Source organism: Schistocerca piceifrons, chromosome 7 (genome assembly GCF_021461385.2).
Source record: "Schistocerca piceifrons isolate TAMUIC-IGC-003096 chromosome 7, iqSchPice1.1, whole genome shotgun sequence".
Classification (NCBI taxonomy): Eukaryota; Metazoa; Arthropoda; class Insecta; order Orthoptera; family Acrididae; genus Schistocerca; species Schistocerca piceifrons.
The window spans coordinates 301,351,492-301,377,091 of NC_060144.1; the positions used below are offsets into that span (position 1 = coordinate 301,351,492).

The following is a 25,600-nucleotide window of genomic DNA, read 5'->3' on the forward strand; positions in this document are numbered from 1 at the left end:
TTTCGGAAAAGCATCATCCACACAATTCCGAAGACGGCAAGAGCTGACAAGTGCGAGAATTATCGCACAATCAGCTTAACAGCTCATGCATCGAAGCTGCTTACAAGAATAATACACAGAAGAATGGAAAAGAAAATTGAGAATGCGCTAGGTGACGATCAGTTTGGCTTTAGGAAAAGTAAAGGGACGAGAGAGGCAATTCTGACGTTACGGCTAATAATGGGAGCAAGGCTAAAGAAAAATCAGGACACTTTCATAGGATTTGTCGATCTGGAAAAAGCGTTCGACAATAGAAAATGGTGCAAGCTGTTCGAGATTCTGAAAAAAGTAGGGGTAAGCTATAGGAAGAGACGGGTCATATACAAAGTGTACAACAACCAAGAGGGAATAATAAGAGTGGACGATCAAGAACGAAGTGCTCGTATTAAGAAGGGTGTAAGACAAGGCTGTAGCCTTTCGCCCCTACTCTTCAATCTGTACATCGAGGAAGCAATGATGGAAATAAAAGAAAGGTTCAGGAGTGGAATTAAAATACAAGGTGGAAGGATATCAATGATACGATTCGCTGATGACATTGCTATCCTGAGTGAAAGTGAAGAAGAATTAAATGATCTGCTGAGCGGAATGAACAATCTAATGAGTACACAGTATGGTTTGAGAGTAAATCGGAGAAAGACGAAGGCAATGAGAAGTAGTAGAAATGAGAACAGCGAGAAACTTAACATCTAAGATATTCTAAGAATTTCCTACAGAGGCAGAGGAGGGGCACTGGAACCAGTTAAGGGGAACTACAGAAAACCTAAATGTGGATGGAGACTTGAGCTACGCTCCTCGGAATGAAGGTCCATTGTGGAACTACACTTCCACCTCGACAACAGCAAATGTATTATGACCCAGCTGTATGAGAGTTATGGTGTAGACTACATTTCGTAAAGCTTACTGCTCCAAAACGGTGCTTTGAGTCTCTGATAAGTGCTGTACTGCAACACCTCGCTCAATGAATTTCCTGCAACTTTCGTGAGAATAGGTAAGATAAATTTAGATTTATTGTAAGTACTAATCAAATACGCTACCTGACAAAAAGAGTGAAGCACACACAAGAGGAAGAGGTAACGAAATGGTACTTGACGGGTTGAGAAAGTGTGTGATGTTTTCTCAGTGATTAGAAAATCGAGTAAAATTTACAAAGAACTTGGCAGTAGGAGCCCACTTACAGTGGAGCGCCAACGAAACTGGTATAGGAATGCGTATTCAAATACAGAAATATGTAAATACGGCGATGCGGTCGTCAACGCCTTTATAAGACAGCAAGTGCCTGTCGGAGTTCGATCGGTTTCTGCTGCTACAATGGCAGGTTATCAAGATTTAAGTGAGTCTGAGCATGGTGTTATAGTCCCCGCATGAGCGATGGGACACAGAATCTCCAAGGTAACGATGAAGTGGGGATTTTCACTTACGACCATTCCACGAGTGTACCGTGAATATCAGTAATCCGGTAAAACATCAAATCTCCGGCATCTCTGCTGCCGGAAAAAGACCCTGCAAGAACAGGACAGGGCACAGAGGATAGTGCGACTGCAGGGACTATCGCGCACGCCTCCCGCGAGACCCACATTGTCACCTTATATGTCCACACACTACGTTCGTAGTGTCCCTACCCAACACCCGAAAGAACAGGCACCATATCCATATAAGTATATAGTTCTGACAATACCGGCCATGACCTTCCTCTTTTGTACAGATGCACACATATTTACCCGAACTCTTACGGGACTTGGTAAGAATGTCTTCCACGAGTAATGAGTGTTTTGGATAGTGACACTACCAATGTAGTGTGTGGGCATATAAGGTGACAATGTGGGTCCCGCGGGGGCGTGGCGAGATAGTCCCTGCAGTCGCACTATTCTCTGTGCCCTCGGTGGCTCAGATGGATAGAGCGTCTGCCATGTAAGCAGGAGATCCCGGGTTCGAGTCCCGATCGGGGCACACATTTTCACCTGTCCCCGTTGATATATGGTATTAATATATAATTCTAATTCTTGAAGAGAATCGTTCAACACGACAGAAGTGCAACGCTTCCGTAAATTGTTGTAGATTTCAACGCTGAGCCATCAACAACATCGATATGGGCTTTCGATGCCAAACGCCCACTCGTGTATCATCGATGACTGCACGACACAAAGCTATAAGCCTCGTCTGGACCCGTCAACACCGACATTGGACTGTTGATGACTGTAAACATGTTGCCTGGTTGGACGAGTCTCGTTTCAAATTGTATCGAGTGGTTGGACCTGTCGGATATGGAGACAACCTCATGAATCCATAGACCCTGGAAGTCCGCAGTGGACTGTTCAAGCTGGTGGAGGCTCTGTAATGGTGTTTGACGTGTGCAGTTGGAGTGATGTGGGACCCCAGATATGTCTAGATACGACTCTGACGGGTGACACGTAGGTAAGCATCATGTCTGATCATTTGCATCCATTCACGTGCATTCTGCGTTCTGACGGACTTGGTTAATTCCAGCAGGACAATGCGACAATCCACACGTTCAGAATTGCTACAGAGTGGATCCAGGAACACTTCTTTTAGTTTAAACACTTCCGCTGGCCACCAAACTCCCCAGACATGAACATTATTGAGCATATCTGGGATACCTTGCAACGTGCTGTTCAGAAGAGATCTCCACCCCCTCGTATTCTTACGGATTTATGGACAGCCCTGCAGGATTCATGGTGTCGATACCTTCCAGCACTGCTTCAGACATTAGTCGAGTCCATGCCACTACGTGATGCGGCTTCTTCTGATTGCTCGCGGGACCCTACACGATATTAGGCAGGTGTACCAGTTTCTTTGGCTCCTCAGTGTATTAGTACCTTATTAAACCCCTCTGGCCTGGATATAGCACTGATTTAGCTGGTAAGGGTATCATAAATCCGTTGTGTCCTGTGCTAGCCCGCCCATAACTTTAAATTGCCAACTGGTCCTTGATATCCTGGGAACTAGTACTGGGACGGAGTTACGGAGTTGACGTCCGAGCAGGCCTCGAACCACCCTCCCCCCTCGCCAATGTTCTGATGGCGACAGTCGTGGGGATCTTGTTGTCCATTGGAGTATCTCACCACCACGCAGACGTCTCACAGAAACATAGGCGGGTCTGGACGAGCATTGTCCTCCTGAGAAATGGCACTAAGACTATGTCGAATCAGAGGTAATAGATGAGGAGGTACCATGTCCGTGATGCACCATTGTGCTGTCACAGTTCCCTCAATCGCTACCAACCTTGACTTGAAGTCATACCTGACGGCTCTCCACGCCATGACTCTAGGAGCAACACTCCTGTACTTCTCCAAAACATTGTAAGAATGTTACCCCTCCCCAGATCACCAGCATACTCGTTGGCAGTGGCTATCCAGAGTAGAAAACAAACGTGATTTGTCACTGAACACAGTACGGCACCTCTCCGAACGCAACCGTTTTTGTATTGAAATGTTAAAGGCAGTCTACATATGGCACAGTAATTATCTAGTCCAGCTGCTGCTACTCTCCAACCATTGGTGTACCATGGCACAGAATGTCGCAGGGAGTCCACTGCTTGTTCTTGAATGGCAGGCGCAGCTGTGGTCACGTGGTCGACCAGAACCTTGACGACGAAAATTCTTGCTCTCACATTCCCATGCAGTCCAACATCGGGCCACTGTTACATCCGAAAGCCCTACAAATATGGATATTGCACGTTTCGACCAACCGGTCCAGTGGTGGTCCACAGTGTCAGTTGCTGATAACGCTGTCCACAAGAGTATGGGGCATATCTGTGTCTTTCACAGTGCTCACTCTACGTCTGTTGCAGTTCTTCACGCAGCTGGCCTGGTAACAACACTAATTAGGATCAACACTACTGCACTCTGGCGGCCATTCTACCTTTCACAAAGAATTGCATTTACATACCCATTACCAAACCCGCATATGCGTACAAAGTTACACAGATATCCGACCTTGCCTTATAGGTGCTTCACTGTTTTTCAGGGAGTATTACGTAATTCCTTATCCCTCACGTACTACCGACGCTCCAAACCCAACCCACTCTAGTGTACCTTATTACAATATGCTTAAGACACTGCCTACCCCTCATTTATTCAAACGATCCATCCAACATCATCTCAGAAACATCAACAACAAGTGATTTTAGTTTTACCTATCCATCAACCCTGCTAAAATATAAACAATAATTATAGAAGAACCCATACGAGCTATCTGTTCTCGAGACCTCTACCTTACAATCTACACGCGTCCAATCCATCTAACTAAAACACTAAATGCGTGGGACTAACACTTTATCAAAAACTAACATGGAATTCCCACCTATTAACAACAGAAAAGAAAGTCTGCTTTACACCAACGCTACTAACCAGTTAAACTTTGGGACTAAATCATACGACTATCACCCACACATACAAGATTCTCATCCTACCCATCCTCGCCTGCCCAAATGTTGTCCACTTTACCTCACTTTCGTCGGCTCATCATGCACGTTTGATATACTCTCTATACCCTTCAATAATTCACTCTCTTCCTTCCAGCCCAAATGAAGGCTCCAAACTATTGTTTCTCTGCTTATCTGCAACCCTACCCGCGTCCCGAAACGTATATGTCATTCATTAGTTCCTTCCCGAATACATATTCAACTTCTTTCCTCTAAATGCAACAGTCTTATTAAGCTCTCCCTCCTAGTACTATCACAAGGGGTGAATCATCGCAGCTTACATTACGTTAAAATTTACATGTATATTACTCTTACTTTTGTTAAGCAAAGACTGGGGTGTCGCCAACTTGGCCGCTGACTGCGCTCCCTAGAGGGGGAATATAAATGACAAACAACTAAATAAATAAGAAGTAGATATATGAGCGATCGGTTTTAATGTTCCATACTTGCATGTGAAAAAATAAGTCCAATGTCTGATACAAAGCTGTTTTATAGTGATTTTGAAAGGATAGCGGTAGATACAAGTAGAAATATAAGCGAAACATGATTTCAAATCACATCTTTTTTTTTCGCCGTGAGGTAACATTCGCATGTTAGTCGTTTCTTCTAAGCAAGATTCGGCTCATTGCAGAAAGGACATTCATCAGATCAGTCTACACTCAGGATGGTATACACTAGCCTGTCAAAGAGTACAATCGAAGAACAGCAGTCAACTGAAAGGCCACTTACGGTTGCTACAGCGTAGAGAATCTACGTTCTTATCAAAGTGCTCCGTCATTTGACAGCAGTCGTTGGAAATCGCACTGTTCAGTAAATTTTCTACACTTGACGAGAAGCGCTACCTACGCTGCAAGTACAGTTTCGTATGAAGCGCTCTTAAGCCATAATGTTTGCTAAAAATGCTAAATCAGCTACCCATTCAGGGTCATGCAAAAGTGGCTGTGGACGTCCTCTTTCCTAAGACACTGTCTCACGTAGTCGAAAAACTCAGGAAATCACTTTTCTTTTGCTCAAACAGCAAACCTCAGTATGACAGGGGATTTCTGGATACTCCACAAATGAAATCAAAAATTCTTTGAACTGACGATAAATGAGCCCGTGATATGCGAATATAGTTGATGATATGCACCACTACGTTAATCACGTCTTGAAGCTTGATAACTTTTGCACAAAGAGCCTCTTGGAGTGAAAAACAATGAAAAAGAGGGTAAATTCGGCACGTTAAGCTTTTTTCGCAGTAAGCCAAAAACTTTACAGAGCATTGGTGGTCTGTGGTTGTGGAAAACATATTTTCCCTTGTCAGTCATGTTCCTTCAGCTGCCATTTCGACCGCTTCTATAATATCCGCCCTGTGGCAGTGTCCACCGAAAACATATCCAGGAGCTCTACCTGTATGTCGCCGTCCACGCTACGCAAAAAAAAGGCTAATTGAGCTGTGTTGCTAATATCCGTGGGCTCAGGAAGTGCGCTGGCGTACGCTAGCCGGTTTTCAATTTTGACTGCGAATTGTTCATGCAAATTCCGGGCGATGTCACCGATTGCCGAGATATTGTCATACTGGAAAGCCTTATCCTACCGTATGCAGTAGCTAATGCAGTATTAATTGCTTCTCCTACATCCAACAAAATATTCTGTATTAATGGCACTTCCACAAACGGTTTTCCAGGTCTTGCTAAACGCAGAGCAACTATATAACTAGCTCTAAGAGTCCTTTTGCAGCACGCTTCAGGGGGGGGTGCTTCGCTCTGAATTAGAGAAAAAAGATTGTGTTAGGAATAACGTAAGGGAAATCGAAGACGAATACAAATTTAAGAGTAATGTAAACAAACTCCAGGTCATTTCCCGGTACCTTTAACCAAAATAAACATCCTAAAGTACTAGTAGAGACATTTCCAGAATGAGATTTTCACTCTGCAGCGGAGTGTGCGCTGATATGAAACTTCCTGGCAGATTAAAACTGCGTGCCCGACCGAGACTCGAACTCGGGACCTTTGCCTTTCGCGGGCAAGTGCTCTACCATCTGAGCTACCGAAGCACGACTCACGCCCGGTACTCACAGCTTTACTTCTGTAACGTTTGGAAGGTAGGAGACGAGATACTGGCAAAAGTGAAGCTGTGAGTACCGGGCGTGAGTCGTGCTTCGGTAGCTCAGATGGTAGAGCACTTGCCCGCGAAAGGCAAAGGTCCCGAGTTCGAGTCTCGGTCGGGCACGCAGTTTTAATCTGCCAGGAAGTTTCATATCAGCGCACACTCCGCTGCAGAGTGAAAATCTCATTCTGGAAACATCCCCCAGGCTGTGGCTAAGCCATGTCTCCGCAATATGCTTGCTTTCAGGAGTGCTAGTTCTGCAAGGTTCGCAGGAGAGCTTCTGTAAAGTTTGGAAGGTAGGAGACGAGATACTGGCAGAAGTAAAGCTGTGAGTACCGGGCGTGAGTCGTGCTTCGGTAGCTCAGATGGTAGAGCACTTGCCCGCGAAAGGCAAAGGTCCCGAGTTTGAGTCTCGGTCGGGCACGCAGTTTTAATCTGCCAGGAAGTTTCAGTAGAGACATTGTTTGTTGATACAGAATTCTCTACTGCAAGAGTTTGTATCATCCTTAATTATTCCTCTCTGACGTCCCATATGATTTATTTCACTATACTTTTCTGAATGCAATTTGCTATAATGTCTTTCAATAGACGTTTCCTTACACACTTAACTACTGTGCCGCTTTATCGTCCGGAACTTCCAGCGCCAGTATAAATGGACTTTCGCGGATCTTTCCTTTTTTTTCGGAGCAGTTTGTTCCATTATTCTAGTACCTGTCTTGAATTTATCTATTTCTGTGTTGAATATCCGGCTATCAACCACACTGGGCAGCGCATAATGGCGGCTTCACCATGCAAGCCGGGTTGAATCGAATTAAGCCGAATCGGACCGATGCACCGTGACAACACTCTCTGCACACCAGTTATGTTGGCCACTGATGTGTTATATATAGGGATCGTGTCAGCCCCTTCAGTATCAACTGCAGCCTTAAGATGGCACACTGAAGCACCGAAACTGGTAGTTACAAAATAAGTAAAATCATAACGACGGCAGTAGGCGCTAAATTTTCTCACAATAGCAAACGGCCGTCGTCCCCAACACCTTCCTTTCAAAAGGATGGGCATACAAAAACTTACACTTCTAAGTCAAAGCAATCAAAAGACACGGCCATACGTGTTACATATTTTGACACGTTGGCGTAGAATCATGAAATTTTACAAGCAGAAAAAATCGTGAATTCGTAATTATCTCTCACGAAAAAAAAGACATTATTCTGTCGTTTGTTATCTGTCTTCAAACTTAAAATTAAAACGTTCTCGAAACTCTTCGAATTACAGAGACCGATGTTTTGCCCGTATCAATGTCGGTAACAGGCAAAAATGGTCGAGATCCTCTATTCCCACCGTGAATGAATTGTCTACATATACAATTAAGTTTAGGACAGAACGTACAGAGCGCGAGTCATACTGGTACCGGAACACTTTTTTTCTGTAGACATTCTACATCTACATCCATACTCCGCAAGCCACCTGACGGTGTGTGGCGGAGGGTACTTAGAGTACCTCTATTGCTTCTCCCTTCTATTCCAGTCTCGTATTGTTCGTGGAAAGAAGGATTGTCGGTATGCCTCTGTGTGGGCTCTAATCTCTCTGATTTTATCCTCATGGTCTCTTCGCGAGATATATGTAGGAGGGAGCAATATACTGCTTGACTCCTCGGTGAAGGTATGTTCTCGAAGCTTTAACAAAAGCCCGTACCGAGCTACTGAGCGTCCGTCCTGCAGAGTCTTCCACTGGAGTTTATCTATCATCTCCGTAACGCTTTCGCGATTACTAAATGTCCCTGTAACGAAGCGCGCTGCTCTCCGTTGGATCTTCTCTATCTCTTCTATCAACCCTATCTGGTACGGATCCCACACTGCTGAGCAGTATTCAAGCAGTGGGCGAACAAGCGTACTGTAACCTACTTCCTTTGTTTTCGGATTGCATTTCCTTAGGATTCTTCCAATGAATCTCAGTCTGGCATCTGCTTCACCGACGATCAACTTTATATGATCATTCCATTTTAAATCACTCCTAATGCGTACTCTCAGATAATTTATGGAATTAACTGCTTCAAGTTGCTGACCTGCTATATTGTAGCTAAATGATAAGGGATCTTTCTGTCTATGTATTCACAGCACATTACACTTGTCTACATTGAGATTCGATTGCCATTCCCTGCACCATGCGTCAATTCGCTGCAGATCCTCCTGCATTTCAGTACAATTTTCCATTGTTACAATCTCTCGATATACCACAGCATCATCCGCAAAAAGCCTCAGTGAACTTCCGATGTTATCCACAAGGTCATTTATGTATATTGTGAATAGCAACGATCCTACGACACTCCCCTGCGGCACACCTGAAATCACTCTTACTTTGGAAGACTTCTCTCCATTGAGAATGACATGCTGCGTTCTGTTATCTTGGAACTCTTCAATCAAATCACACAATTGGTCTGATAGTCCATATGCTCTTACTTTGTTCATTAAACGACCGTGGGGAACTGTATCGAACGCCTTGCGGAAGTCAAGAAACACGGCATCTATCTGGGAACCCGTGTCTATGGCCCTCTGAGTCTCGTGGACGAATAGCGCGAGCTGGGTTTCATACGATCGTCTTTTTCGAAACCCATGCTGATTCCTACAGAGTAGATTTCTAGTCTGAAGAAAAGTCATTATACTCGAACATAATACGTGTTCCAAAATGCTACAACTGATCGACGTTAGAGATATAGGTCTATAGTTCTGCACATTTGTTCGACGTCCCTTCTTGAAAACGGGGATGACCTGCTCCTTTTCCAATCCTTTGGAACGCTACGCTCTTCTAGAGACCTACGGTACACCGCTGCAAGAAGGGGCGCAAGTTCCTTCGCGTACTCTGTGTAAAATCGAACTGGTATCCCATCAGGTCCAGCGGCCTTTCCTCTTTTGAGCGATTTTAATTGTTTCTCTATCCCTCTGTCGTCTATTCGATATCTACCATTTTGTCATCTATGCGACAGTCTAGAGAAGGAACCACAGTGCAGTCTTCCTCTGTGAAACAGTTTTGGAAAAAGACATTTAGTATTTCGGCCTTTAGTCTGTCATCCTCTGTTTCAGTACCATTTTGGTCACAGAGTGCCTGGACATTTTGTTTTGATCCACCTACCGCTTTGACATAAGACCAAAATTTCTTAGGATTTTCTGCCAAGTCAGTACATAGAACTTTACTTTCGAATTCATTGAACGCCTCTCGCATAGCCCTCCTCACAATACATTTCGCTTCGCGTAATTTTTGTTTGTCTGCAAGGCTTTGACTATATTTATGTTTGCTGTGAAGTTCCCTTTGCTTCCGCAGCAGTTTTCTAACTCGGTTGTTGTACCACGGTGGCTCTTTTTCATCTCTTACGATCTTGCTTGGCACATACTCATCTAATGCATATTGTTTTGAAATTTGTCCACTGATCCTCAACACTATCTGTACTTGGGACAAAACGTTTGTGTTGAGCCGTCAGGTACTCTGAAATCTGCTTTTTGTCACTTTTTCTAAACAGAAAAATCTTCCTACCTTTTTTAATATTTCTATTTACAGCTGAAATCAATGATGCAGTAACCGCTTTATGATCGCTGATTCCCTGTTCTGCGTTGTTTCAAATAGTTCGGGTCTGTTTGTCACCAGAAGGTCTAATATGTTATCGGCACGAGTCGGATCTCTGTTTAACTGCTCAAGGTAGTTTTCAGATAAAGCACTTAAAAAAATTTCACTGGATTCTTTGTCCCTACCACCCGTTGTAAACGTGTGAGTCTGCCAGTCTATACCCGGCAAATTAAAACCTCCATCCAGAACTATAACATGGTGGGGAAATCTACTCGAAATATTTTCCAAATTTTCCTTCAGGTGCTCTGCCACAACAGCTGCTTTCTTGGAGAGCTGAAACATTCTCAGTCTTCTGCGATCTGGCGTTGTTGGTCAGTCCGTTTGGTTTGAATGATTGCTCTGAGGTATTTAAATTTTGAACTTCGATTATTTTTCCCAATTACTATACATCAAGCCAATTTAAGAGCCTTTTAATTTTCACTCAAGGCCAGTTACACGCTCCTTTTAAAGACAGAGTACATGCAGAGAGATACTGGTTCATTGCGCTTTCTTGAGACACAGCTGAAGTTGTCACATCTGTCAGCGGCACAACGTCCTTCCGGAACAGAGGCTCCGTTTTCTGCTTGCAAAGAAATCCACAGTGGAGTATTAGGGCAGGCACGCGGACGCAGCTCTTGCCCGAGAGCGCCCTGCTCGACGGCCAGCCCAGCAGGTAACGACGTCGTTTCCAGAGGCGCCGCTCAGCCGTTGTCGCGCCTCCTCTCAGGGCCCCTCGCGGCCTCTGCTGTCACACGCAGGCTGCACGCTGCCGCCCGCCGGCTCGCCTTTACGCCACACCTGTTGGAACACGCCACCTCTAGTCAGAAATTTGCGTCACAACTGCCTCTTCCATCTCTCCCTCTCCATAACCCTCCAAGTTACTGGAATATTTTCGTGCCATCTTTTCCTTCTTTCTTAAACGGCCAGGTATTATGTCATGTCCTTTCATTTTTTTTCTTTTTTAGTTTGTCAGTAATTTGATACGACTTTCCTATATTCTGCTGACCTCTTCATTTCAGAGCAGCACTCCCATCCAACACCCTCAACTATTTATTGCATATGCACTCTGACACAAAAAAGAAACGATGCACCACGAATAGGACGAAAATCGGCAGAACTGACACAGGATTTGGGCTGGAAATCATTAAAAGAAAGGCGTTTTTCGTTGCGACGGAATCTTCTCACGTAATTCCAATCACCAACTTTCTCCTCCGAATGCGATAATATTTTGTTGACACCAACGTACATAGGGAGGAACGATCACCATGATAAAGTAAAGGAAATCGGAGCTCTTACAGAAAGATACAGGTGTTCATTCTTTCCGCTCCTTATACGAGATTGGAATAATAGAGAATTGTGAAGGTGGTTCGATGAACCCTCTGCCAGGCACATGAATGTGATTTGCAGAGTATCGATATAGATGTGTGGATGTAGATGTAGACATGTACAGACAAACAAACGATTACAATTTCAGAAAAAATTGGTTGATTTATTCAAGAGAAAGAGCGTTACAATTTAAGCAAGACAATAACGCGTTGGTCCAGCAGTTGGCCGTACTCGACTTGGCATTGTTTGGTAGAGTTGTTGGAAGTCCAGCTGACGGATATCGTGCCAAATTCTGTCCAACTGGCGCGGTAAGTCATCAAAATCACCGGCTGGTTGGAGAGACCTGTGCATGATGCTTAAAACGTTTTCGACCGGGGAGAGATCCGGCGACCTTGCTGACCAAGGTATGGTTTGACAGGCTCGAAACCAAGCAGCAGAAAATCTCGCTGTGTGCCTGCGGGCATGATTTTGGTAAAACGTAAGAGCAGGATAGCTTGCCATCAAGGGCAACAAAATGGGGCACTGAATATCGTCGACGTACCGCTGAGCTATAAGGGTGCCGCAGATGACAACCAAAGGCGTCCTGCTATGAAAAGAAATGGCGTCCCTTTTCTGGTTGTCAGGGCGCATGGCCAGTGACTGTCACGTTGGTATCCCACCGCTGTCTGGGGCGTCTTTAGACGGGAAACTCATTGCCTGGAGTAGAATTGTCTTCAGTGATGTGTCCCGCTTCGAACTAAGCCCCGATGAAGAGGGAAGACGTGTCTGGATACACCCCTCCTCCCCTCCCCCGACAGTGGTGGGATACCAACCTGATTGGCGCGCGCCGTACGGCTCCGCAGCCAGGAATGATGATCTGGGTCGCCATTTCTTTTCGGACGAGGACCCCTTTCGTTGCCATTCGCGGCACGCTACAGTACAGTGGTACGTCGACGATATTCTACGTCCCGTTTTGTTGCCCTTCATGGTAAGCCATCCTGAGCTTACATTTCAGCAAGATAATGACCGCCCACACACGACGAGTGTTTCCAGTGCTTGTCTTCGTGCTTGTCTAATCCTACTTTGGCCAGCAAGGTCGCCGGATCTCACCCCAGTCGAGAACGCTTCGAGCAACATGGGCAGGGCACTCCCGAACCAGCTCAAGATTTTGACGATCTAACGCGCCAATTGGACAGAATGTGGCACATATCCCTCAAGAGGACATCCAACAACTCTGTCAACCAATGCCGAGCCGAATAGCCGCTTCCATAATGGCCACAGATGGACCAGCGCGTTTTTATCTTGCTGAATTTGTGAAGGTCTTTCTCTTGATCTTGAATAAATCATGCAAGTTTTCTGAAATTGTAATCACTTGTTTGTCTGTACATTTACACCACATCTACTGATTTCTGTCCCATTCGGATAATTCTTTCGTGATGCTTTGTTCATATTTTTTCCCTTAGAGTGTAGACAGGACTATCCATGAAGATCATTCCTTGAATGAAAAATGACTTTACTCCTGCCCACTTTGTGCGGTTGTGATGAAACGCTGATCAGTTTCATATCTCGTCATGTAGTACACTTGATACCGGTTTGACAGTTAATGATCTTACCTTCGTTCAAATGGTTCTGAGCACTATGGCACTTCACATCTGAGGTCATCAGTCCCCTAGAACTTAGAACTACTTAAACCTAACTAACCTAAGGACATCACACACATCCATGCTCGAGGCAGGATTCGAACCTGCGACCGTAGCAGTCGCGCGGTTCCGGACTAAAGCACCTAGAACCGCTCGGCCACCGCGGCCGGCCTTACCTTCTTGGAGGACTACAGTCGTATAGACCAGAAATACGTTTTTTCCAACGATAACATGTCGCAGACCGGTCAGACATATTTTAACATTTCAACCTGCACTTGAGAATGGCTACAAAGCCGAAAACACGATGAACAATTGACTGTCAAATGGCGGAAATTTCTTTAAAAAAAAAAAAAAAGTTTGACGTTTGTTATATGTCGCCTTGATTGTGTTGCAATTTTTGCGGCTCGCAGTGTAGTCAGGAAGCGTGTGGAGTAGGGGGTAGGAAACTGATAATGTTGTTTTCCTCCCCTGTAGCCAACGTCACAGGCGCTGCAGTTTTCGCGGCCAGTATTGTGCTCGCCCTAGAGCGACGTGCTGTTGCTGCTGCATTTGCCGAAGCTCCGGCACTGGCGCTACCGCGGCGCATCGAAATGAAGACGGATGTGCGGGCGCCGCTAACCCCGGCGCGGCAATCGCAGCCAAATGGCAAAACGCATCGACCGCGGCGCGCGCCGTAATGACCTATAAAAGGCAGTTCCCTGACGTCACGCGCCGGCCCTCCCCCGTCATTACGGCCGGCACGTAGTGTCCATTTCCCCGCCGGTATTAAAAAAGTTAATTTACAGCGGGCCGGCGACCCTCTTGCGCGCTCGAACGAACCGATAAACGCCGCTGCCGCTGCTGCGGTACCAGAATGTGAGGCTCCGGTACGATCGATGCGACCGAGGACTCTATCCTCTCTCGACCACGGTATTCACGGTTAGTGGGCCATAATGCATCCGCCGCCGACCGAATAATCAGCTTTGCTCGGAGGCCCACTGCCGCTATGGCGTGAAGTACAATCACGCCCGGCTGCGCTGTTAAGCTCCCTACAAGAAGGAGGTAAAAAGCGTTTTGGATCTAGTTACGCGTGGCTACTGCTAGGGGCTATTGCGGACGGTTATTTTTAAACGTGACTATCCTCATACTCACCGGAAAAGGAGGTTTACAAAGTTTTTTATTTCATAGCGAGCGCGAGTCACAGCTGTATTCAACTGCTCGCTTACGTCTTTAGTGACAATAATATTTTGGTTCATTACCACACAGCTGTACGTATGGTAATGGGGCCATATGATTTGCAGGGCTGCTGTAAATGATTCATTCGATTTAAAGGTTGTGCTTCTTTTTTCCGAAGTACGCGGTCCAGTAACATTAATGTGCTCACCCCTATGTTCGGTGTCAACGTGCAATAACCGTTCACAGACGGCAGTTGTGAGCACTAGCAGTGGAGGGTATATATAAAGCGGGCTGTGGTCGGAGGAGGTGGGGGGGGGGGGGGGGGGCAACGGCCTTGCCGCAGTCGTAACACCGGTTCCCGTCAGATCACCGAAGTTAAGCGCTGTCAGGCTGGGCTAGCACTTGGATGGGTGACCATCCGGTCTACTGTTGGCAAGCGGGGTGCACTCAGCCCTTGTGAGGCAAACTGAGGAGCTACTTGATTGAGAAGTAGCGGCTCCGGTCTCGGAAACTGACATACGGCCGGGAGAGCGGTGTGCTGACCACATGCCCCTCCATATCTGCATCCAGTGACGCCTGTGGGCTGAGGATGACACGGCGGCTAGTCGGTACCTTTGGGGCCTTCATGGCCTGTGCGGGAGGAGTTTAGTTTTCGTTTGCGGTCGGAGGGGGGGGGGGGGGGGTGCGGATAATAATGCAGTCATTGTAACGCGGAAATGGAGCTATATGTATGACGTCGAAAAGGGCGTGATCATTGGCTACTGGGTGATGGAAGCGTTTCCGAAACAGCTAAAACTGTTAACTGTTCGCATTCAGCGGTGCATAAAGCATGCCGTGAGTGGCAAAATGGCGCTGTTCAAACCTCGCGCCGAGGCACGAAGGGCCGTAGATGACAGGGGTGAACGGCGGCAGGCGAGATGTTTTCGGGCGAATAGACGCGCAGCTGTTGACCAACTAACCGTCCAGATGAACCAATGGGCTGCCGGCAGTGTCTCCTCAACGCCCGTTCAGCGGACGCCGCTACATATGGGTCTCCGCAGCAGGTGCCTGGATTTGCATCCATGCTGACTGCTGTTCAACGGGAGCGAAGGCTGGAATTCGCTACCAATACCGACACTGGAGGTCCACTGAGTAATGACAGGTGGTCTTTTCAGATGAGTCACGTTTTATGCTCCATCGGACAGATGGGTGTTGCCGTGTACGGCGTGAAACGCGTGAGAGCAAACACCTTGCAAGAAATGTTTTCGTAGCATTGCCTGGGTGATTTAGTCCTTCTGGAAGGTACAGTGGATCAACAAAAGTATTCATCTCTCCTTGCGGACCACGTCCTCATCTACATGCAGTTTCTTCTTCCTCTGAATGATGGCATCTACCAGCAGTATTACGCATTGTGTCTCACAGGTCGCGTGGTTCGGGGAGAAGCAGGATGAGTATACCGTACTCGCCTGGCCATCAAACTCCTCGGATTGAAACCCAATCGAGAATCTGTAGGACCACCTCGATGGGGCTATTCGCGCCATGGATCCTCGACCGAGCAACCTAACACAGATGACAGGGGTGAACGGCGGCTGCCGAGATGTGTTCGGGCGAATAGACGCGCAGCTGTTGACCAACTGACCGTCCAGATGAGCCAATGAGCTGTCGATAGTGTCTCCTCAACGCCCGTTCAGCGGACGTCGTTTCATATGGGTCTCCGCAGAAGGCACCTGGTTATGCATCCAAGCTGAATGCTGTTCAACGGCAGACTACCAATACAGCAACTGGAGGTCCACTGAGTCCACCACCCATGGCTCCTGGCCTGGCTCACCACAGCACTTTAGTCGGCTTGACTCGGCATGACTCCACATCCCTGTTGGTTCCTTTCAGAATCTCGCTGACTCCTTTCCTGCACGCCTTGCGCTTCAAGGGTTGGTTCTTCAGCCTTTTGACAGGTGTTCACATTAATGTGAGTGGACAGTTTAGTAGCTCTCTATTTATAGATACAGTTTTAATATAGTCAGTGACCTGAGGTACAGAAAAGAAAGAGGAACAGCATGACGAGCATTTGGCGACCCGTGGCTCCTGCCCGCGTGTCAGGTGAATTCTGTACAGTAGACGCTTCCTCGGAGAGCAAATGAGAGCGAGGCCACACTCGGTGGGAAGGACAGAGATAGTGTCAGTCACAAATCTCTTGGAAATTCCGCGTTACCAGGAAACTTAAAATAGAAAAAAATGTTCTAATGTTCCTGTAGAAGGAACGTGGATACAACACCAATCGGGTTGCCAACACGAGAGGAACCAATGCAAGAGATTCTCTGAAGCTAACAGTGCAAGGAAGGCCAAAGATTTTCATGGTGGAACAATGGTTACATATAGGTAGACAGTGTGTCGGTGAAGGATGATCCGCTGTTCCCGACGTCATGTCCCTGCGCCACTGACGCCGGCCATTGTCGCCGCAGAAAACTACGTTGCTGTATCCAGGAAAACTTTGCGTGTGTAGCAAATTCCTGGCTCTGATTTATCCCACACACAACGGAATCCTGTACGTTTTTCTCATCATAGCTCGTCCATTGAGATTCATTACAAACATATCGTTTTTACCAAAGATCCCGTCTTCATAAATCCCTTTGAAGGACCAACACAAATGATACAGTGTGTAATGTATGTGATGTTCTCTGGTTGAGAATGGTACATCGACGTGAGTCAAAAGCATATTGATGACGGCATTTGCAGAGGGTGGACAAAATTATAGAAACACCAGAAACACATTACCATGCCTAAGACGGTGAAGGAAAACGGTTGGCATTCAAAACAGCTTCCAGTTGTCTCGAACTGGATAAACACAGGCCCTGCGTGTTTTTCGAAGGAACCTTATACCACTCTTCCTGCAAAATAGTCGCAAGTTCAGGTACGGGTGATGTAGGTGAACATCGCTCACGCACCCTTCCCTCCAAAGTAAACCACAAAGTCTCAATAATAATAAGTTTTTGTGATTGTGGTGGCCAGGAGGCTTGTGAAAACTCATCCTCGTGCTCACAAAACCAGTCCTGGACGATGCGAGCTGTGTGAAGAGGAGCCCTGCCTTCTTGGAACACGGCATCACCACTGAGGAACAAGCACTGTACCATGGGATGGCTCTGATCATCCAAAATGGTCACATAATTATTGGCAGAGTAATCATGGGGCTCTTGGAATACCACTATATGGCTGCCCAAACCACCACTGAAATCCCGCCATGTTTCACTGTTGACCCTGAGTGTCAGCCAGACGTTGGAAACAGTGTGAAACGAGACTCCCGCGACCAAATGACTGTCGTCCATTGGTCCATAGTCGAGGTTTTATGGCTTCGGCAGCACGTTTCCCTGTTACGTGCATTTGCGTCGCTGAGGAGTGGTCCTGGAATTCCAGCTCGCCTTGCAATTCTCTGTTTCTGGAACTTTCTTCGTGTCGCCTTGGCGCTGAGAGGGCACGCGTCTGTTACATTCAGTTGTGCAGTGACTCTTGTAACTATCGTGTTCTTATTTTTCATCACAATCCTCTTCAATGGCCATCCGTCATGATTACTTGATACACACTTTCGTACATGTTGTGACTGAGCAGATTAGCGGATGATGTTTCCCCGCATTCTCTGTACGCGGCATGAATTTTCGATACGGTGCCTCTTGAAACACCACACAATTGGGCTCTCTTGGTCGCGGAATGACCCACGATACGAGCACCAACAGGTTGCCCACATTCGAACTCACTTAGCTCCGACGTAATGCACTCAAGAATAGGTCTGACACTGTCCTGGCCACGACTGCCACTTGTAACGAATTAAGAGCACCTTACAGGTACCGTTCGTGATCCAATACAAGAGCGCACCCTGCAGGTTTGACTAGCACCTGCTCTTCTGTTCAAGTATGCCTGTCTCGCAGTATTTCCATATTTCTAACCAAGCCCTGTACTTTCTAAAAGTCCGTATTAGTAATTCATACCCATATCTGTGGGGCGCTAGGTCGGGGGCGTCGACCCAAGGACCTCGCCGGCGAAATGTTGAGGAGACCCAGTAGCTGCCAGGCCCGGCGAGGCGCAGTAGCGTGGCGACTTCGTGCGGTCGGCATTCCTCGATGGTGTGTCCGGTGTTCGCGCGGTTGTCTTGAGTTGTTACGATATTAACGAGGCGGCAGAGACCTGTCGAGCAGGAGCTAGTGACTGAAGCGGAGGCATCTGGGGTACGACCGCCTGGCCTCAAAAATGTTCAAATGTGTGTGAAATCTTATGGGACTTAACTGCCAAGGTCATCAGTCCCTAAGCTTACACACTACATAATCTAAATTATCCTACGGACAAACACACACAGCCATGCCCGAGGGAGGACTCGAACCTCCGCCGGGACCAGCCGCACAGTCCATGATTGCAGCGCCGAGACCGCTCGGCTAATCCCGCGCGGCGCCTGGCCTCGAAGTAGGGCTGGCGGCGTCTGACGTTGGTTGGTGCCCATTGGCTGGATAGACCTCAGTTCGTATCTCGGCCGATCCACCCTGCAGCTGAACCCCCCTGCTAGATGGCCCGCTCAGGATGACGATTTAGCGGTGGTGCATCATCGCGGGAACCCACGCTACAAAAGAGGCCGACTCGATGACTCGCCGATTCGGCCAGTATTTATACGTGGCACAGCGGGTTTGTTGTTATATGGCTGTCACAAATGTGGCACGCAAGCCGCGTCCAGAAGTGTCCCTCGTTTCGATAGGTTGCTGGTCACCGACCGAAAGGCAGGCTGTGGCGCTTGCGCCATACCTCAACAGCATATTACGGACAGTGGCTACCTGCGGAAATGAACCACCTAGCGTTATGTTCGTGCCGTTACAAGTGTGTGTTGCTCCCTTTTCTCATCTTGCCGTTCTGGGTTCGAACCAAGGTCGCAATATTGCTGCTAAACCCTACTAGTAGGATCGGATCGATGCTCTCCGATCCAGAGCGTTTCTGTGAATATGATTAACGAGAATGGTTATTCTGTCAGAAGGTTCAAATCTGTCAAATGGCTCTGAGCAAAAACATCTGAGGTCATCAGTCCCCTGGAACTTAGAACTACTTAAACCTAACTAACCTAAGGACATCACACACATCCATGCCCGAGGCAGGATTCGAACCTGCGACCGTAGCGGTCGCGCGGTTCCAGATTGAAGCGCCTAGAACCGCTCGGCCACACCGGCCGGCATTGTGTCAGAAGAATCATTGAGTAATGTTAATCTGGCGACCAAATTTTATTCAAATATTTCAACTATATGTGACTTATGTCATACAGGCATAAGTGATCAATGTAATCAGTGAATCATAGCCAGTTAATTAATCTCAAAGAGTGACTGACAGAAGGTTACTACCTCACTTTGGTAACATTTAGTGGGGTGAAGCAATGATTTATCGTGTCATTTCCGTGACACTATTGGTATAAAAAATTTACTGACAGTGTTTCTACCCGCTAGAACAAACAGCGGGACTGAGAGTTTAAAAATTATTTAGAATTAACATCGTAACTGGTCTCTCTCGACCTCGACGGCACTGTTACAGTGGTACTAAAAGTATTTGGCGCAATAGTTTCCTCTCTTCAGTAAGATATCATTTATACTGCCGGCGGAGAGAAGAGAGTCAGAGAGAGAGAGGGTGGAGATGGCTGGGGAATTGGATGGAGAGAGTGTTTACGCGACATGATACACGGCACCTAATATTCTGACATTGTTCCTTACAGCCAAATGTAATACATCAAGTGTTCCATGTGCTCGACTTCAGAAATTCGCTGCATACCTATATGTTCAGGAATGCAATGCAGCACCACAGAGATCTCGAAGTGCATTGCTGAATTTCCACAAAATATAGCTAGTGTGTGTGTGTGTCTGTGTGTGTGTGTGTGTGTGTGTGTGTGTGTGTGTGTGTGTGTGTGTGTGAGAGAGAGAGAGAGAGAGAGAGAGAGAGAGAGAGAGAGAGAGAGAGAGAGAGAGAATTGGTTCAAATGGCTCTAAGCACTATGGGACTTAACATCTGAGATCATCAGTTTCCTTAAACCCAACTAACCTAAGGACATCACACACATTCATGCCCGAGGCAAGATTCGAACCTGCGACCGTAGCAGCAGCAGCGTAGTTCCAGACTGAAGCGCCTCGAGGGAGAGCGCCACGAGGGAGAGAGAGAGAGAGAGAGAGAGAGAGAGAAGAGGAGGAGGAGATTAGTGTTTAACGTCCCGTCGACAACGAGGTCATTAGAGACGGAGCGCAAGCTCGGGTGAGGGAAGGATGGGGAAGGAAATCGGCCGTGCCCTTTCAAAGGAACCATCCCGGCATTTGCCTGAAGCGATTTAGGGAAATCACGGAAAACCTAAATCAGGATGGCCGGAGACGGGATTGAACCGTCGTCCTCCCGAATGCGAGTCCAGTGAGCTAACCACTGCGCCATCTCGCTCGGTAGAGAGAGAGAGAGAGAGAGAGAGAGAGAGAGAGAGAGACAAATACAGAGATATACAGACAGACAGGTACACATTTTTCATTAATATACTATAGTTCGCGGCTCGTGGTCTTGCGGAGTCCCGGGTTCGATTCCCGGCGGGGTCAGGGATTTTCTCTGCCTCGAGATGACTGGGTGTTGTGTGTCTTTTATCATCATTTCATCCTCATTCACTCGCAAGTCGCCGTAGTGGCGTTAAAGAACTTGTGGAGCGGCGGTCGAAACGCCCCGCGAGGGGTCTCCCGGCCACCAATGCCATACGCTCATTATTAATATACTATACTTTTAAGGATTTTACATCTCACCTGAGGTGGATGCATGGACGCCCATGCCGATGAAGGTCAAGGGGGGCCGGGGACCCTCGCGTACCTCACCCCCCCCCCCCCCCCCCCCCCCCGTTTAATAGCTCTCGGGGAAAGGAAAAAAAGTGTAGTGTAGCCATGTGTTCCTTTTTCAAGAAAATGACTTTGAAAGTAGGTATTACGCAGGATTTTGAGAGGGTCGGAACTGTAGGTTTTTTATGGCTGCTAACAAATTGCCCATTCGTCTCCCATTATATTAAAAATACTCCCTACCCCGTGTCTAGGGCCGCCTACAAATATCGTACGGGTGCCCATGTGTGTATACAGTAGTTTGCTTGTATATTATTGCTTAATGCAATCTGTCGGTGGCTCTGTGTTTTATGCTGTTGAAAAATAGTGTTGTATTATTCAGAATATGACACTGAATCTCCCCTTATGAACAATAACAAAATCACTCACACATTCCGGTAAGATTGCAGACCTCTATCGTGTATCCGTAACGTACAATAGAATCCATACCAAAAAAAGCATCCACGCGCTGCGTGTATGGACCTACATAGTCTCTAGACAACTTTTTGTTTTTGCATGCAGTCACTGATGTGATGTGTGTATGCAATGAAAAAAGGTCAGCTTACTGCAACAACTTGTGAGTAATCTTGTCATTATCTCTAACATAAGATCCGGTTCCGTAAGACTTGCCTCTCCTTATTCCGCAGGCGCTTGTGTCTTGGTGTCTGACACTCTCATTTTGTCAAGTAGATCAAAGCAAAAAGTGTAGAGAGTACATTTTTCACTCGATAGGCAATGAAAAATGAAAAGAGAATCGTGTTATTGTTGCAAACAGTACGGCTTTGAAGTTGTAAAAGTGTACCTTTTACTTAATCGTAAAGTCGTAGGACGTAGAGAGAATAACTTTGGAGCGGAAGAAATTCAGGAAAAGTGGACTACGGAAAAATGTGGAGACGAAAACTTTAATCCTAGCAATATCAAAGCATTTTCCATTCCGCGCTGTACCGAGGCGGGAGGGTTTGTATGGGGGCAGAAGGGGGGGGGGGGAAATCTTTACACCTACCCTAAAAACATAAAAAAACGGAATCATTAGTTATTGTTGGCTTATATAAACAGCATACTTTTTAAAGAGGCACTGATGCGTTAGTAGGGTCCAGAATATGAAAATTTTTTAGCATCCTCTTACCAAACATCAACGCACTTTTAATGACATGTACTACTAAGAGGGGAGGGTACTTTATGCCACCCTAAAACAAATTAAAAAATGCAAATTTTGTTAATTGTTGTTGATTTTTATTCGCAACATATTTTTAAAGGGGTATTAGTGTCTAAGCAAGGTTCTGAACCTGCTAATATTGGGTATGACATTCATTGGGGACAGTGACATAAAATATTGAGGTTATGTTCAACTGAGGAATTTAAAACATTTTCGGAAACAGATAAAAGATTTCATTGAAAACAATAAACATTTTTTCAGAATTGAAAATACGAAGTGATAGTGTTTTCAAAGAGTGGGCACAAAGTACCCCCGGTATTCCTAGCATTAAAGAAACATGCCACAGTAGTCCGCTTTTATAGCTCATGGACATAATTCTGTGTTAAACAGGAGGAGTAAAAGTCTATACACAAGTATACAAAGTAATTTCTCTCGTTTTTTTTTTTTACATCAGGCAAAAAATAAAGACAGCTTGATAAATGACATTCACTGTGAAAGCTAATTATATTGTAATAATTTATACTACGTGAGCTCTTTGTGGTACAGCAACTAGATGACGATGTCCATCGAGAGCTATCAATAAACAATGTCACATTCTCGTGTGTGGCGCCACAGAGAGCAATAAAAGCTGTATTGTTTTTCGGGTGACTTATTTGCTGATAAACTGCGGATTATTAGTGATGCGTCAGCTATTAATTACTGACCTGCAACAAGCGTGTGCGCGAGCGCGTCGCCGCGCTTTTAGCCTGCCCGGGGCGGTCGGTTGGGCGACGCGCGCAAAACCGCGGTTCGCCCCGCGTGAGACCTCATTTCAGCTGAAAACCCAACTTGGCTGTGACAACTGCATTTCACAGCGCAATGGCAAGCAACTGGCGCAAAACTTCCAACTGGAATTATGCCGCGCATGACAGCGTCGCTCGCGGCTGCCGCGTCCGGCACTGCCCGCGGAAAAAGAAAAATTAGAAAGTTCTTCCTATTAGAATCGTGCCCTACCTGTTACAAGCGCGCCCTCTTTCGCCACCTGCTGCGCACAATTAGTGCTAAAACTAGAGGAGTGTTTTAATTTTGGTATTTTATTGAGTCCCACTGGCACAGTTTCAGACTCTGCCAGTTCGGTGTTATCGTGAATGTGGGTGACGAAACAGGAAATGCGTTTTGCGGAGTGTGTGCGTATGTCTCTGTGGCTCAGTCCTAACTGAAACATGCCTAACTCTTACCCAGAAATACATAAAACTAACCCCCTCAGCTTGATGCCACACTTTCCCCCCTTCCATCCTCTTTTTTCCCCACCTACCTTCTCTCTGCCCCGAGTCCTTTTGCACTTCCCTCCTCTGCCTTTCCCCATTCCTTCTCGCGTCTGCCCTACCCCCCTCCCCCCCCCCCTCTTATGAGTCCACTCCCTCCTTTGGTTCCCTCCCCCCTTTCGTTTTTCCTCATCTTCCTCCTTGTTTTCCCCCTCATCTGTCCAGGTCCACCCCCCCCCCCCCTCCCCCATCTGCCCTAGGCTATGGTGTGTCGACATTTTAGTGCAATGTTTACAGTGAGTGTTCAGTGTTGTGTGTCTTTTCTGAAGTGTTGTGAACGGCCATCATACTGTCGCTGGGTGTGCTTTTATATCTCTTGTGAACAGAAACCAGACTGTCGCCATGTTTTTTAATTGTGTGTCTACTATGTTACCTGTCTGCATCTTGTGTATTTTATTCGTTATCCCAACCCTTTGCTTTATGTTTTAACTTTCCACAATTTTCCAACGTTTTACAATTTAAGTCCCCGTTTTATCGCCTGCTTTAATTATTTCTTAACTTCTTCTTACGTTTAAAAAAGTCTGTAGGCTGCAGAGCAGCGTACTAAGCTGCTGCCAGCCCGCCCCCTTCGGGGGGGGAATCGAAATACAATAAAGGAAAAAAAAAACTTGATGCCAAGTGTACATTGTTGAACCGAATGTCACACACACTATAAGATCTTTTTTTTTTAAAAAAAAAAAAAGAAAGAAAGAAATAAAGAAGGAAGGAAAAGACGCACCACGGAGGAATCATCCGAGTGGGACGGAAATCAATAGATGTCATTTATCACGGTAAATGGTGACAGCCGAAGCAGTTGCGGGATAAAGATTTAATAAAATCCTTGACCACGGTTTCGGTATATATAAATATACCTTCATCAGAAGTAAAATACCTAAAATTACATCCTGCAATGGAGATTAATAAAACAATTGTGCCAAAGGCGTCGTCAGTAGGCAGGCACAATTGTTTTATTAATCTCCATTGCAGGATGTAATTTTAGGTATTTTACTTCTGATGAAAGTATTTTTATATATACTGAAACCGTGGTCAAGGATTTTATTAAATATTTATCCTGCAACTGCTTTGGCTGCCATCATTTAGCGTGAAGAATTTCAACAGTTGCTGTTTCAGCCATGTTTAAAATCTTGAAAGATGTCATTTACATCTACAGACAAGCAACTGACTGTAATTTCAGAAAAATTGAAGGATTTATTCAAGAGACGGAGCTTCACGAATTGAGCAAGTCGGCAACGCTTTGGTCCACCTCTGGCCCTTGTGCAAGCAGTTTTCGGCTCGGCGTTGATTGACAGAGTTGAATGTCCTTATACGGATAGAGTCCCAAATTTCGTCCAGCTGACGCGTTACAGTGTCAAAATCCCGAGCTGGTAGGAACGCCCTGCCCATAATGCTACAGACGTTCTCAGTTGGGGAGAGAGCCGGCGATCTCGCTAGCCACGGCAGGCCTTGATAAGCACGAAGACGAGCAGTTAAAACTCTCGTCGTGTTCGGGCAGGCATTATCTTGCTGAAATGTAGTCCCATGATGACTTGTCATGAAGGGTTGCAAAACAGAGCGTAAAATATCGTCGACGTGCCGTTGTGCTGTAAGGATGCTGTGGTTGACAAACAAAGGCGTCCTGCCATGAAAAGAAATGGCACCCCAGACCATCACTCCTGGCTGACGGACCATATGATCGATGATAATCAGGTTAGCAACCCACCGTTCTATGGGGCGTCTCCAGACACGTCTTCGATAGTCAGCGGGGCTCAGCTCGAAGCGGGACTCATCACTGAAACAATTCTACTCCAGTTAATGAGATTCCAGGCCGAAAACGTGTCTGAAGACGCCCTGGTTAGAATGGGATACCAACGTGACTAATGCCCGCCAAAACAATTACACAGATTTTGTAACTGTTGCTTGATATCCTGGAAACTGGCAATGGGACGAAGTTGATGTGCCGGCCGGTGTGGCGGTTCTAGGCGCTTCAGTCAGGAACCGCACGACCGCTACGGTCGCAGGTTCGAATCCTGCCTCGGGCAGGGATGTGTACGATGTCATTAGGTTGGTTA

At 46.4% G+C, this 25,600-nt stretch overlaps 1 protein-coding gene and 1 non-coding gene across 2 annotated transcripts in view; both read left to right on the forward strand.

Moving 5' to 3' along the window:
• Positions 1-25,600, forward strand: part of LOC124805643 (fat-like cadherin-related tumor suppressor homolog) — a gene marked incomplete at its 5' end in the record, with an annotated part of 863,745 nt that overhangs the window by 637,952 nt on the left and 200,193 nt on the right. The window lies entirely within an intron of this gene.
• Positions 1,912-1,986, forward strand: Trnat-ugu. The gene has a single exon. It is a non-coding gene; the product is annotated as a tRNA-Thr (tRNA).